Below are 12,119 nucleotides of genomic sequence, written 5' to 3'. Positions count from 1 at the left end.
GATCTTTCCTGCTTTCTCTTGTGGGCATTTAGTGCTATAAATTTCCCTCTACACACTGCTTTAAATGTGTCCCAGAGATTCTGGTATGTTGTATCTTTGTTCTCATTGGTTTCAAAGAACATCTTTATTTCTGCCTTCATTTTGTTATGTACCCAGTAGTCATTCAGGAGCAGGTTGTTCAGTTTCCATGTAGTTGAGCGGTTTTGATTGAGTTTCTTAGTCCTGAGTTCTAGTTTGATTGCACTGTGGTCTGAGAGACAGTTTGTTATAATTTCTGTTCTTGTACATTTGCTGAGGAGTGCTTTACTTCCCATTATGTGGTACCATCTCACACCAGTTAGAATGGCGATCATTAAAAAGTCAGGAAACAACAGGTGCTGGAGAGGATGTGGAGAAGTAGGAACACTTTTACACTGTTGGTGGGATTGTAAACTAGTTCAACCATTATGGAAAACAGTATGGCGATTCCTCAAAGATCTAGAACTAGATGTACCATATGACCCAGCCATCCCATTACTGGGTATATACCCAAAGGATTATAAATCATGCTGCTATAAAGACACATGCACACATATGTTTATTGCGGCACTATTCACAATAGCAAAGACTTGGAATCAACCCAAATGTCCATCAGTGACAGACTGGATTAAGAAAATGTGGCACATATACACCATGGAATACTATGCAGCCATAAAAAAGGATGAGTTTGTGTCCTTTGTAGGGACATGGATGCAGCTGGAAACCATCATTCTCAGCAAACTGTCACAAGAACAGAAAACCAAACACCGCATGTTCTCACTCATAGGTGGGAACTGAACAATGAGATCACTTGGACTCAGGAAGGGGAACATCATACACCGGGGCCTATCATGGGGAGGGAGGAGGGGGGAGGGATTGCATTGGGAGTTATACCTGATGTAAATGACGAGTTGATGGGTGCTGATGAGTTGATGGGTGCAGCACAGCAACATGGCACAAGTATACATATGTAACAAACCTGCACGTTATGAACATGTACCCTAGAACTTAAAGTATAATTAAAAAAAAAAAAAGATTGAATGTACTTTTGCATCCAAAAAAAAAAAAAAAAAAAGAAAATGTGGTACATATACACCATGGAATACTATGCAGCCATTAAAAGAAATGAGATCATGTCCTTTGCAGGAACATGGATGGAGCTAGAAGCCATTATCCTTAGCAAACTAACGTAGTAATAGGAAACAAAATACCAAATATTCTCACTTATAAGTGGGAGCTGAACAATGAGAACACATGGACACATCATGGGGAACAACACACACTAAGACCTATTTGGAGTGGGGGTGGAGGGAGAGCATCAGGAAGATTAGCTAATGCCTAGGAGATGGGTTGATCTGTGCAACAAAGCACCACGGCACACGTTTACCTATGTAACAGTTCTGCACATCCTGCACATGTATCCCAGAACCTAAAATAAGGGTTGAAAAAAAAAAAAAAAAAGAATGTGTATCCTACTACTTCTACATGGACTATTCTACAAATGTAATTTATGAAAATTACATTGATATTGTTGCCTTACCTTCTATATCTCAACTGATTTTCTATCTGGTTATTTTATGAGTTAATGAGAAAATAATTTTAAAATATCTAATTTTAATTATATATTTGTCTATTTCTTCTTTAGTTCCCTTAGTTTTTGTTTTATGTATTTTAAAATCCTGTTGATACATGTACTTCAATGTATATATTATGTATATAATTTTAATAGATTTTTACAAATTAACCATCTTGTCATTATGTAATGTCCCTCTTTTTTTCTAATAGTTTTCCTGCGGTTCACTTTGTCTTATGCTAATATAGTCACTCAGGCTTTCTTCTGGTTACTATTTTCATATTGTATTTTATTTTTTTTTTATTGTAAAGGATTTGGTGATTTATATTTAAAATGAAACTTTTTCCATTGTATAATTTATGGTTCACAACAGGATAGACATATACTTAGTGAAATAATTATTAGAGCTAGGCAAAAAATGTATTTTTCATGAGAACACATGGACACAGGGTGGGGAACATCACACACTGGGGCCAGCCAGGGGGTGGGGGGAGGGGGGAGGGATAGCATTAGGAGATATACCTAATGTAAATGATGAGTTAACGGGTGCAGCACACCAACATGGCACCTGTATACATATGTAACAAACCTGCATGTTGTGCTCATGTACCCTAGAACTTAAAGTAAAATAATAAAAAATGTATTTTTCATCTTCCATAGTTACCTTTGAGTGTGTGTGTTAAGAGCACCTAAAATCTAGCACATTTTCAGCACATTTTCTCTCAGCACATTTTCAATGTACAATACTGTATTATATTACTATATTATACAGCACATTTTCAATGTACAATACTATATTATATTACTGTATTATTAACTATAGTCTTCATGCTGTACATTCGATGTCTAGACTTATTAATCCTACTTTACTGCAAGTTTGTACCGTTTAGCCAACATATCCTCATTTCCCCCACATCCCAGTTCCTGGCAACTATGCTTTTACTTGGCTTCTATGAGTTCTGTTTTGTTTTGTTTTGTTTTGTTTTGTTTTGTTTTGAAGATCCCACATATAATTGAAATCATGCAGTACTTTTTCTTTGTGTGCCTGGCTTATTTCACTTAGCATAATGTTCTCCAAGTTTATTCATGTTGTCACTAATGGCGCTATCTATATTTTTTAAGGTTGAAAAATAATATTTAAATCTATTTAAATGATGGACATTTAGGTTGTTTCCTTATCTTCTCTGTTGTGAATAATGCCACAATACATATGAGCACACAGGTATCTCTGTGATGTGCTGTTTCTGTTGGGCATGTAGCCAGCAGAGGGACTACTGGGCCATATAGTATTTCTATTTTTAATTTTCTAAGAAACCTTAGCACTGTTTTCCGTAATGGCTGTAAGAATCTACATTCCCACCTGCAGAATAAAAGCCTTCTCTTTTTTTCACATCCTCACTAATACTTGTTATCTCTTGGTTTTGTGATAATAATACCATCCCACCTGCGCATGTATAAGGTTATATCTTATTGTGGTTTACTTGCATTTCTTTGATAATTAGTGGTGGTTAGCACCTTTTCATATATGGACATTTTTATGTCTTTTTGGAAAAATGCCTATTCAGGTCCTTTGCCTATTTTCTAATTCAGTTATTATTATTATTATTGCTATTGAGTGGTATCAGTTCCTTATACTTCTTGGATATTAACTCCTTATCAGATTTATATTTTGCAAATATTTTCTCACAACCTTTTGGCTGCCTTTCCATTTTGTTAACTGTTTCTTTTGCTGTGCAGAAGCTTTTAGTTTGATGTAGCCCCAACTGCTATTTCTGCTTGTGTTGCCTAAACTTTTGGTGTGATATCCAAAAAATTCACTGCCAAAATTAATATCAAAAAAGCTTTTTCCCTTATGTTACCATCTAAGAATTTTAAGATTTCAGTCCTTACATTTAGATATTTAATCCGTGTTGACTTTTGTGTAAGGTATAAGAGAAAGGTCTGGTTTCATTTTTATGCATGTGGATATCCAGTTTTCTGAACACCATTTATTAAAGTGACAGATTTTCCCACTGCATCTTCTTAGTGGCATATCGTCACCGTGGGGTTTGGCCTAGTTACTAGACCTTTTTAATTTTCTCTCAGTAACTCAGTTTGTCACTTGAGTTAGTTGAACTATTTCACTGCATTATGAGATGTCATATAACAACTGGATGCACTCGCACGAAGGAATGACAGATCCTGCCAAGCACGTAAAGGCGCAAGATGATCAGCTTTGTTTAGGTCAGTCTACTTCCCAAGACTAATATTTCCAAATGGAAAGAAAGATACGTGTTAAGCACATCCACTTCTGTGCAAAGACAGGGAAACAAGTTTTATCAGCTACATTTCCTATACATACTAAAGGAAACATACTTAGAAATATTTGTAATATGTAAAATTATTAGAACACTATTTTATGAAAAGTTTTCCTCAAGAGATACTTTGATTCTCATCTTTCCGTGTTTAATAACCATGCCAAATTTTGCTATTTATAGTCTATGTGGTGTTCTTTATTGTTAGTTTTTTTTTATTGTTTGGAAAAACATTATAGAATATTTCTATGCCTCATCTTTAATTGACTTTTTTTGCTTACAAGCAATTGCAACTTTTAATATTAATATTAAAATTAAGTTGCTTGCCAGTTTTCAGATTTACAGCAATGTTGATATAATTTTCTCCTTTTGCACAAAAATATGGTAGTAGGTGATTTTTAAACCACATGTTGTAATATCATAATTATAAACTACTGAATCGGCCTCTTTATTTGGAAATGTAAAAGTTCCAGTACTGGGTAATAGATTTTAGCTTAAAAGCAAGTCAGTAGTGTGTGAATCACTACTTTTTAACAACCCAAAACACAAGCTATTATAAAGTGCTTAAATATTTATTTAATATTATTTTCATATATATGAGCTAGATAGCTACATAATGCTAAGTATGTATTTTCAGTCTTACAAAATACTGTATCACAATAATAGCAAGTTAAACAGATTTAGAAATTCAAATTAAAGCAATATTTTTCAGAATTGAAGGCATAATTCCTTGCTTTTCGGAGATGTCACTGAGCTTCAAATAATCCTATAACAACTGATTAAGATGCAAGAAATGTCATTTAATCTTATAAGGATATAATTTCATGTATTGTTACAAAATTTTTATGAAGTATTTCATAAGATGCTAATTAGCCCAAATAAAGATGGACAAATTTATGGTAATTATTTTCTAATTTCCCTTGAACATATTTTTAAGAAAAATGGAAAATATATCTCATTTATATTTTAGTTAGTTTGGTTTTCTTTAACATGCAAATAAAGTCAAACTTAAATCTTGAGGAAATGATAATCTTTTGCAAAGTAGAGGCTTTTGTTTGTTTGTTTTACTAGTTATCTATTATGTAACAAATTACCCCAAACTTAGAGATTCAACACAACAAACATTTGTTAGTTGCTGTACACGAAGACTCTGAGTACAGCTCAGCTGTGTACATCAGGCTCAAGTTCTTTTAGAAGGCTGGAATCCAAGTGTTGGTTAGGGCTGTAGTCTCATCTAAAGGATTGACTGAGAGAGGACCTATTTATATTATTCATGTGGTTATTGTCAGGGTTCGTTTTCTCATGAGACTATTGGACTGATGACCTCCATTCCTTCCTGGTTGTTGACTGGAGAGCCTCCAAGGTTTCTTGCTACAAGGAACTTACCATAAAAGAGCTTATAATATGGCAGCTGCCTCCCATCAGAGCAAACAAGCAAGAAAGCAACAAAGGGCATGCAAAATGGAAACCACGATCACTTTGTACCTCTTTCTTGGAAGTCACATTTAATCATTTTGTTGTATTCATTAGAAGAGAGTCACTAAATCTAGTCTACAGCCCTATTGGAGGGCATTATAAAAATGTATGACTACCAGGAGGTGGGAATTATTAGAAACTATGTTAAAGTGCTGTTTATTACACTTAAAACTTTTCTTTGAATTTTTATGACATATAGAAAGAAGAAAGCAAAATGAATCCTTGCTGAAATCAGTAAATGATGTTGAAGGAATAATATTTTGTTGCTTTCAGAAAGTATATTGTTTTAGTCACTGAAAATAGATACTAAAAATGGAGCTACCATATGACACCGCAATCGAAATCGCACTGCTGAGCATATATCCAAAAGAAAGGAAATCAGTATATTAAAGATGTGTCTGCACTCCTTTGTTTGTTCCTGCACTGTTTACAATAGCTAAGATTTGGAAGTAACTGAGTGTCCAAATGTGGTACATATACACATGGAGTACAATTCAGCCATAAAATAAAATGAGATCCTGTCATTTGCAACAACGCAAATGAATTTGGAATCACTATGTTAAGTGAAAAAAGCCAAGTACAGAAAGAAAAACACTGCATGTTCTTACTCATTTGTAGGATCTAAAAATCAAAAACTATTGAACTTACGGACATAGACAGTAGAAAGATGATTACCAGAGGCTGGGAAGAGTAGTGAGGGCCCCAGGGGGAGGTGGGGATAGTTAATGAATACAAAAATAGAAAGATAAGACCTACTACTTGATTAGGGTGACTGTAGCCAATAATAATTATATATTTATAAATAACTGAAAAAGCTTAATAAGATTGTTTGTAACACAAAGGATAAATGCTTGAGGGGATGAATACCCCATTATCCATGGTGTTATTATTTCACATTGCATGCTTGTATCAAAATATCTCATGTACCCCATAAATAAAATACACCTATTTTACACCCACAAAAATTAAAAATTGAAAAACAAATAAATACCTAAATTTTATTTGCTTAAACCTCTTATCTATTTTTGTTTTATCCTTCTCTTCTGATGGTATAGATTTGTGGAGGGCAAAATTTGTGTTTCTTATATTTGTACTATTTCCTACAAATGCAGTGCTTAATTTGCTTAAATTCCATTGAGAAGCATTTATTTATAGGTCAGAGAGCCCTAGAGAAATGTTCAACTTCAACATAAACACACCTTCAAGATCATAATGACCTGCTTTGGAACTTCTCAATGAACCATTGACCATTTTTTAGCTTTCTAAAGTGCAGAAGGTTATATTAAGTAGACTCTGTTTCAGGGTCAAGAAAGAAATATCTTTAGCTGTGCTTAATGTAAATTTTCTTTCTTAGAGACCAGAAAAGTCATTAGCTTTGTCTACATTTGCTTATTTAGTAACTCCCAATCTTCCAGATGAATATTTATAATTTTCCCAAAAGACAAGGATACAAAGCTAGAGACTAATTTGGTTGAAAAGGTGATCTATAAATTTTTTTTGTTTGATATTAGTTTTCTCATAATCCAATTTCTCGTCAGCAATCAATTAAAACTTCCTTTTGCAAAATGATAATATCCTTTGTTCTTTCATTAATGTTAGCTGTGTCCCTGTAATTATGGCAAAGATTCCCACAGCCAAGCCAGTCAACTATAAAATATAAGACTAATGAAATAAGAGCTTCATTAGATTTAGTGTATGTCTCATAGCACAGCTTTATACTTTGAATACAGAGGTTTCCAGACATTGCATTCTGTTACTTGATATCACTAAATGCTCGTCAATGTGCCTTAATCTGTCTGAAATATTTGTAATGAGCCTAGACATACTTCCCTAGGAATTAGCACTTACGAAGGTCAATGACTTCTTTTATTATTTGTCACTTCTTGATTCCCATTAGCACAATTAACAGCTGTTCCACCTTAAATGATGAGGACAGTTCCAAACTATTCAATAGATTTAATGAAAAAAACCATTATATTTTGTTTGACATGGATTTAAAGGAGTGAGATTCCTGTATGTCTATTACATTTTGAGTGACAATTTAAAAAGTAGATATAAGTGGCCATGATTTCAAAAATTATGATTTTTTTGGCCAATCTGAGCAGACTGTAGGTAGAATAATATTGGTAACTAAACTGTCCCCTATGTATATCTTACTATAAAATTGAAATTGAGGTAATTGCCAAATACATAATTCATTTTTTAGGCATATAATCATATCTGCTTTATGTCTTTTTTCCTTTACATACTCCAGGATTGTGTTTTCATGTGTTTTTCTTTCTCTATATGAGAGTTATATAATCAGACTTTCTTGATATTGTTCAAATGCTATCAGAAGTACCAGTGAGAAATTACTATTCTCCAGAATGCAATTAAGAAGCATGAATTTGTTCTCCATTCTCTTCTTTTTTGTCATTTAACTTTGTAATTTCCTGGAATTATAACTTACAACGCGTCTGAACTATATTACTCTTTTAACTCCTAACATTTAAAATTTTTCTTGCTTGGTGAAGAAATTGATGAAACCAATGGATTGGAGAGTCTGTTAAGAGTGAAGTTTTTTTTTGTTTTTTTGTTTTTTTGATTTTTGTTTTTTTTGTCAGTATATTAGTTCATTTTCACAGATTTTCACAGTGCTATAAAGATACTACCTGAGACTGGGTAGTTTATAAATAAAAGAGGTTGAATTGACTCACAGTACCACATGTCTGGGGAAGCCTCAGGAAAGTTACAGTCATGGTGGTAGGCAAAGGAGAAGCAAGCGCCATCTTCACAAGGCAGCAGGAGAGACAGAGAGAGCACAGGGGAAACTGCCAATTTTAAAACCATCAGATCTTGATGAGAACTCTCTCATTATTGCAGAGAACAGCATGGGGGAAACCGCCCCCATGATCCAATCGCCTTCCACCAGGTTCCTCCTTTGACACGCAGAGATTACAACTTGAGATGAGATTTGGGTGGGGATACAGAGCGACCATATCAGTCCGCAAAGAAGTGATTAGAGCATGAGATACTGATTACTTGGAACTGAGATTTCAGAAATCGTACAGTTACCAGTGATGACAATGGCCTTTATCAAAGGAAGTGAATATTTGAGATGGAAGCAAGGATATTCAGAAATCGAGATGTCAGGCGTGTATCTCTGTTGACACAGAAGTCAATGAGAAAGCTAATATGAGGGAGACAAAAGGAGAAAATAGTAGAGCAGTTGCTGAAGTCATAAATAAATAAGGAATTACTGGGTAATTAGGAGATACAAACAATGAGAAGAGGGAGAAATTGGTATAATCTGGTGTTATACAATGATTATACGTATAGTATATATTTTCCTACAATCCTTCCCATCAGGGGATAAATGATTAACTCTGTTACTTTCTGTGTTGTTCCAACAGGCTTTTCTCATTGTGTTACAGCCCCAGGTTTTGCTTTGTGACTATTTCAGGCATATTAAGTGCGGAGTAAGGCCAGAAGTTAACAGAATGAAAAGAGAGAGAGAGAGAGAAAAAAAGAAAGAAATGACTTATAACAATAATTCCACTAGGATTTGATACTTTAGTAACAAATTAAATCCTTTTTATAATTATGATTTTGATTACTAATTAGCCTTTGGATCCCCAAATCTTGGCATCTCTCATTATCTTTCTATTGAAATGCCCCAAACTCACCAATTCAATTCAGCTCTTCGAGTGGATATTAAGCATGTAAGATTAATTACCTCAGAACTCCCAAATGAAATAAACTCAATGACATTTACTGTACCATTCAGCCATTTACTTCTTTTCATCAATCTTGTAATGCTTCCTGAATTGCAATTAAAACCTATAATACGTAAAGATGCTGAAAATTTCAAGCAGCATTTCTTAATGATTTAACATTTAGGTTTATTGTCAGTGTCCAAAAAACAAGTTGGAAATAAATTACTTGGCAGAATAAAAGAAGCTAGACAAAAGTCTTTGTGTTTCGGTGGTTTGTAATTCGCTTACAATAGGTATGAACTGTAGAGATATTCACAAGGATCTGCAATCTTTTATCAACAAAACTGGTCATAATTTCCACTAGGATAATATAAACAGAAAGTTTACTAATGAAGAAAAAGAGTAGTATGCTCTCTGATGTTGTTTCTGTATTTAGAGTTGTTAATGGTCGGTTACTGATGATATTTATAACTTTATTGTACCTTAAAAGAATTTAACATCAATGAAAATGAAACATAGAGAAAGAAAATCTAAGTAGATGAATTTAACAAAATAATGCCACATAATTTGTGTGTATCATTTACTTCTTATACCAATTCTCTAAATCTTATTTTTAAAATAAAAATCGAATTATCAAGAATGGTATCTTTGCTTAAGTGGAATAAGTTTAAATACCACACTCCCAAGCAAAAATATATTAACAGCCCTGGTGCGAACACACTTATCTGAGAAACGTTTTTCCTAAGGAACCATGCTTTTTAAAATTGTATTTAATTTCAAATCCTATTATTCTCTTGAAAGTATAAGGTAATATTGATAACAACATAGTCATCTTCAGGTTAATGCACAAAAAGAAAACTATGAAGAAACTTACTTTGAGAAACTTCCTCTACCTGTAAATTTTATTTACAGTAAGTGGTGTTGTGTATGGAAAATTTTAACTTGATATATTCCTCAAAAATGACAGATAAAAGCAAAAAATAGTCAGCAAAGAAAAAACACAATCCTCTGGTTGTCTATTTCTTATGACTACTGTTTAATACATGGAAGTAATCATTAAATATTCTGGAAACTGAATAATATGTTTCATAAACAAGTTGTAGTAACAGTAAAACTGAAGCTTATTATATTTTACATAAACAAAGCTGTAGGAGAGCCTAACAATTCAAATAAGTCACATAATGGTCTTCTAACATATTGCTCATTTTTCCAATTCTTTGGAATATTTTCCTTGTGTAAAGTTATATAAAGTATATGTTTATATTTTGGCAGGATAGAAATGGTGAGCAAGAAAGAAAGCTAAATTAATGTATACAATTTTATAGATTTCCAGAAGGAAATTGTGTGCATGTAACTAGGGCCATGGATTCTCACTTTGGTGACATTAGAAACCTTACTTTTTTGCTCTTGTCTTTAGATTTAAGGTCTATAAATAGGATATTGAACCAAGTGTGACAGAATGAAGTGTTCAGTCCCCTAGTTCCCTGCATTCATTTTCCTTTATCCAAGTGGAGGAGAAGTCTTTTTAATACAACCAAGTTAAAAGGCAGAGATTTTGTTACCGTGATAATCCATCAAGTTCTGCTATGAGAGGGTACAATTCTAGACCAAAAATCCTTTGTTTATATTATATACCCTTCACTAAAGACAGTGAAAAATCTAGGAACAGCAAGAATCCATGTTACCTTTTCAGGGACAAAATCATATAGATAAAGATCTTTATAACCTTGACCTGAGGGGGAAAAAGGCAGGACGGGTGGTAGCAGGAGAGTTGGTTAGAAAAAGACATAAGAAAGCAAAACCCTCAAACAACTTTAATGTGGAGGAATGAGAGAGATAAAATAAAAATGGTGGAGAGGAGGAAATAAGAGAAAAGTGACATTTGAAAGACAATTTGATGAAACAAATTAAGCAATGTTTTGCACCATTTTTTTTTTCCGCTCTGTATGAGTTGATGGTATAGACTGAGTTGTCTATACCATTCAAATACATATGCTGAAGCTCTAACCCACAATGTGATGGTATTTGGATGTGGTGGCTTTGGGAAACAACTGGATTTTAATGAGATCATGATGGTATGTCCCTCATGATGGAATTAGTGCCCTTATAGGAAGAGTCACTAGAGAATATTTTCTCACCCCACCCATGCTACAACATAGGCAGAAGGGGGTCATTGGCAAGCCAGGAAAAGAGCCTTCTCTAGAAACCCACCATACTAGCACTCTGATCACAGACTTACAGCCTCCAGAACTGCGAGAAAATAAATTTCTGTTGTTTAAACTACGTAGTCTATGGTATTTTGTTATGGCAGTACCAGTTAAGACAGTTCATAGTACATGTAAGATTTTTTTCCCTGATAATGCATTGGAGTTATTGTGGGGGAATAAATAAAAAGAACTTACTAATGCTGGCTACAGGGGCTGACTGGTAACTTTGATACTTCAATATGTGAAAGTCATCAAATGTTGTCCTTTTGACTTCAGTGGTGATTGCTTCATTTAGACTTGAAGGCAAGTTCAACTTCAGTCTTCTAGGATAGAGGAGGGTTCAGAAAAAGAATCCATGGAATGATTTGTATTTGTTTGATAGCACATTTTATTGAGTGCCCACAATGTTTCAAATCCTGTCCTGGGCGTTGAAGATCTAGCAGTGGCACAAATAACCAAAATCTCTGCCCTTATACGATTTACATTCTAGAAGGAGGATATCAACTATAAACTCAGCAAAGATATCTACGTAGCCTACATTTAAGATGTTAACAAGTGCTGCAGAGAAAGATAAAGCAAGAATTGTAACAGTTGAGGACAGAATTGGATCTAAAATACAGGGGCCAGAAAAGAAATGAGTCATTTGAGCCAAGTGCTGAAGGAGACTGGGGATAAGCCACACAGATCTGGGAGAAGGGAGTCTGAGACATGGGTAACAACAAGGGTAAAGGCTCAGTGATCGCAGTATACATGTGTATGTGCAAATAGTGGGAGGCCAGTGTAGCTGGAACCCAGTGACGAGGAAAAAAATAAGAGAAATGTTTGTAGGCATATGTATGTGTGGTGGGAGAGAGGA

The sequence above is a fragment of the Theropithecus gelada genome, chromosome 5, assembly GCF_003255815.1.
Source record: "Theropithecus gelada isolate Dixy chromosome 5, Tgel_1.0, whole genome shotgun sequence".
Classification (NCBI taxonomy): Eukaryota; Metazoa; Chordata; class Mammalia; order Primates; family Cercopithecidae; genus Theropithecus; species Theropithecus gelada.
Note: the sequence above shows the minus strand (reverse complement) of the source record.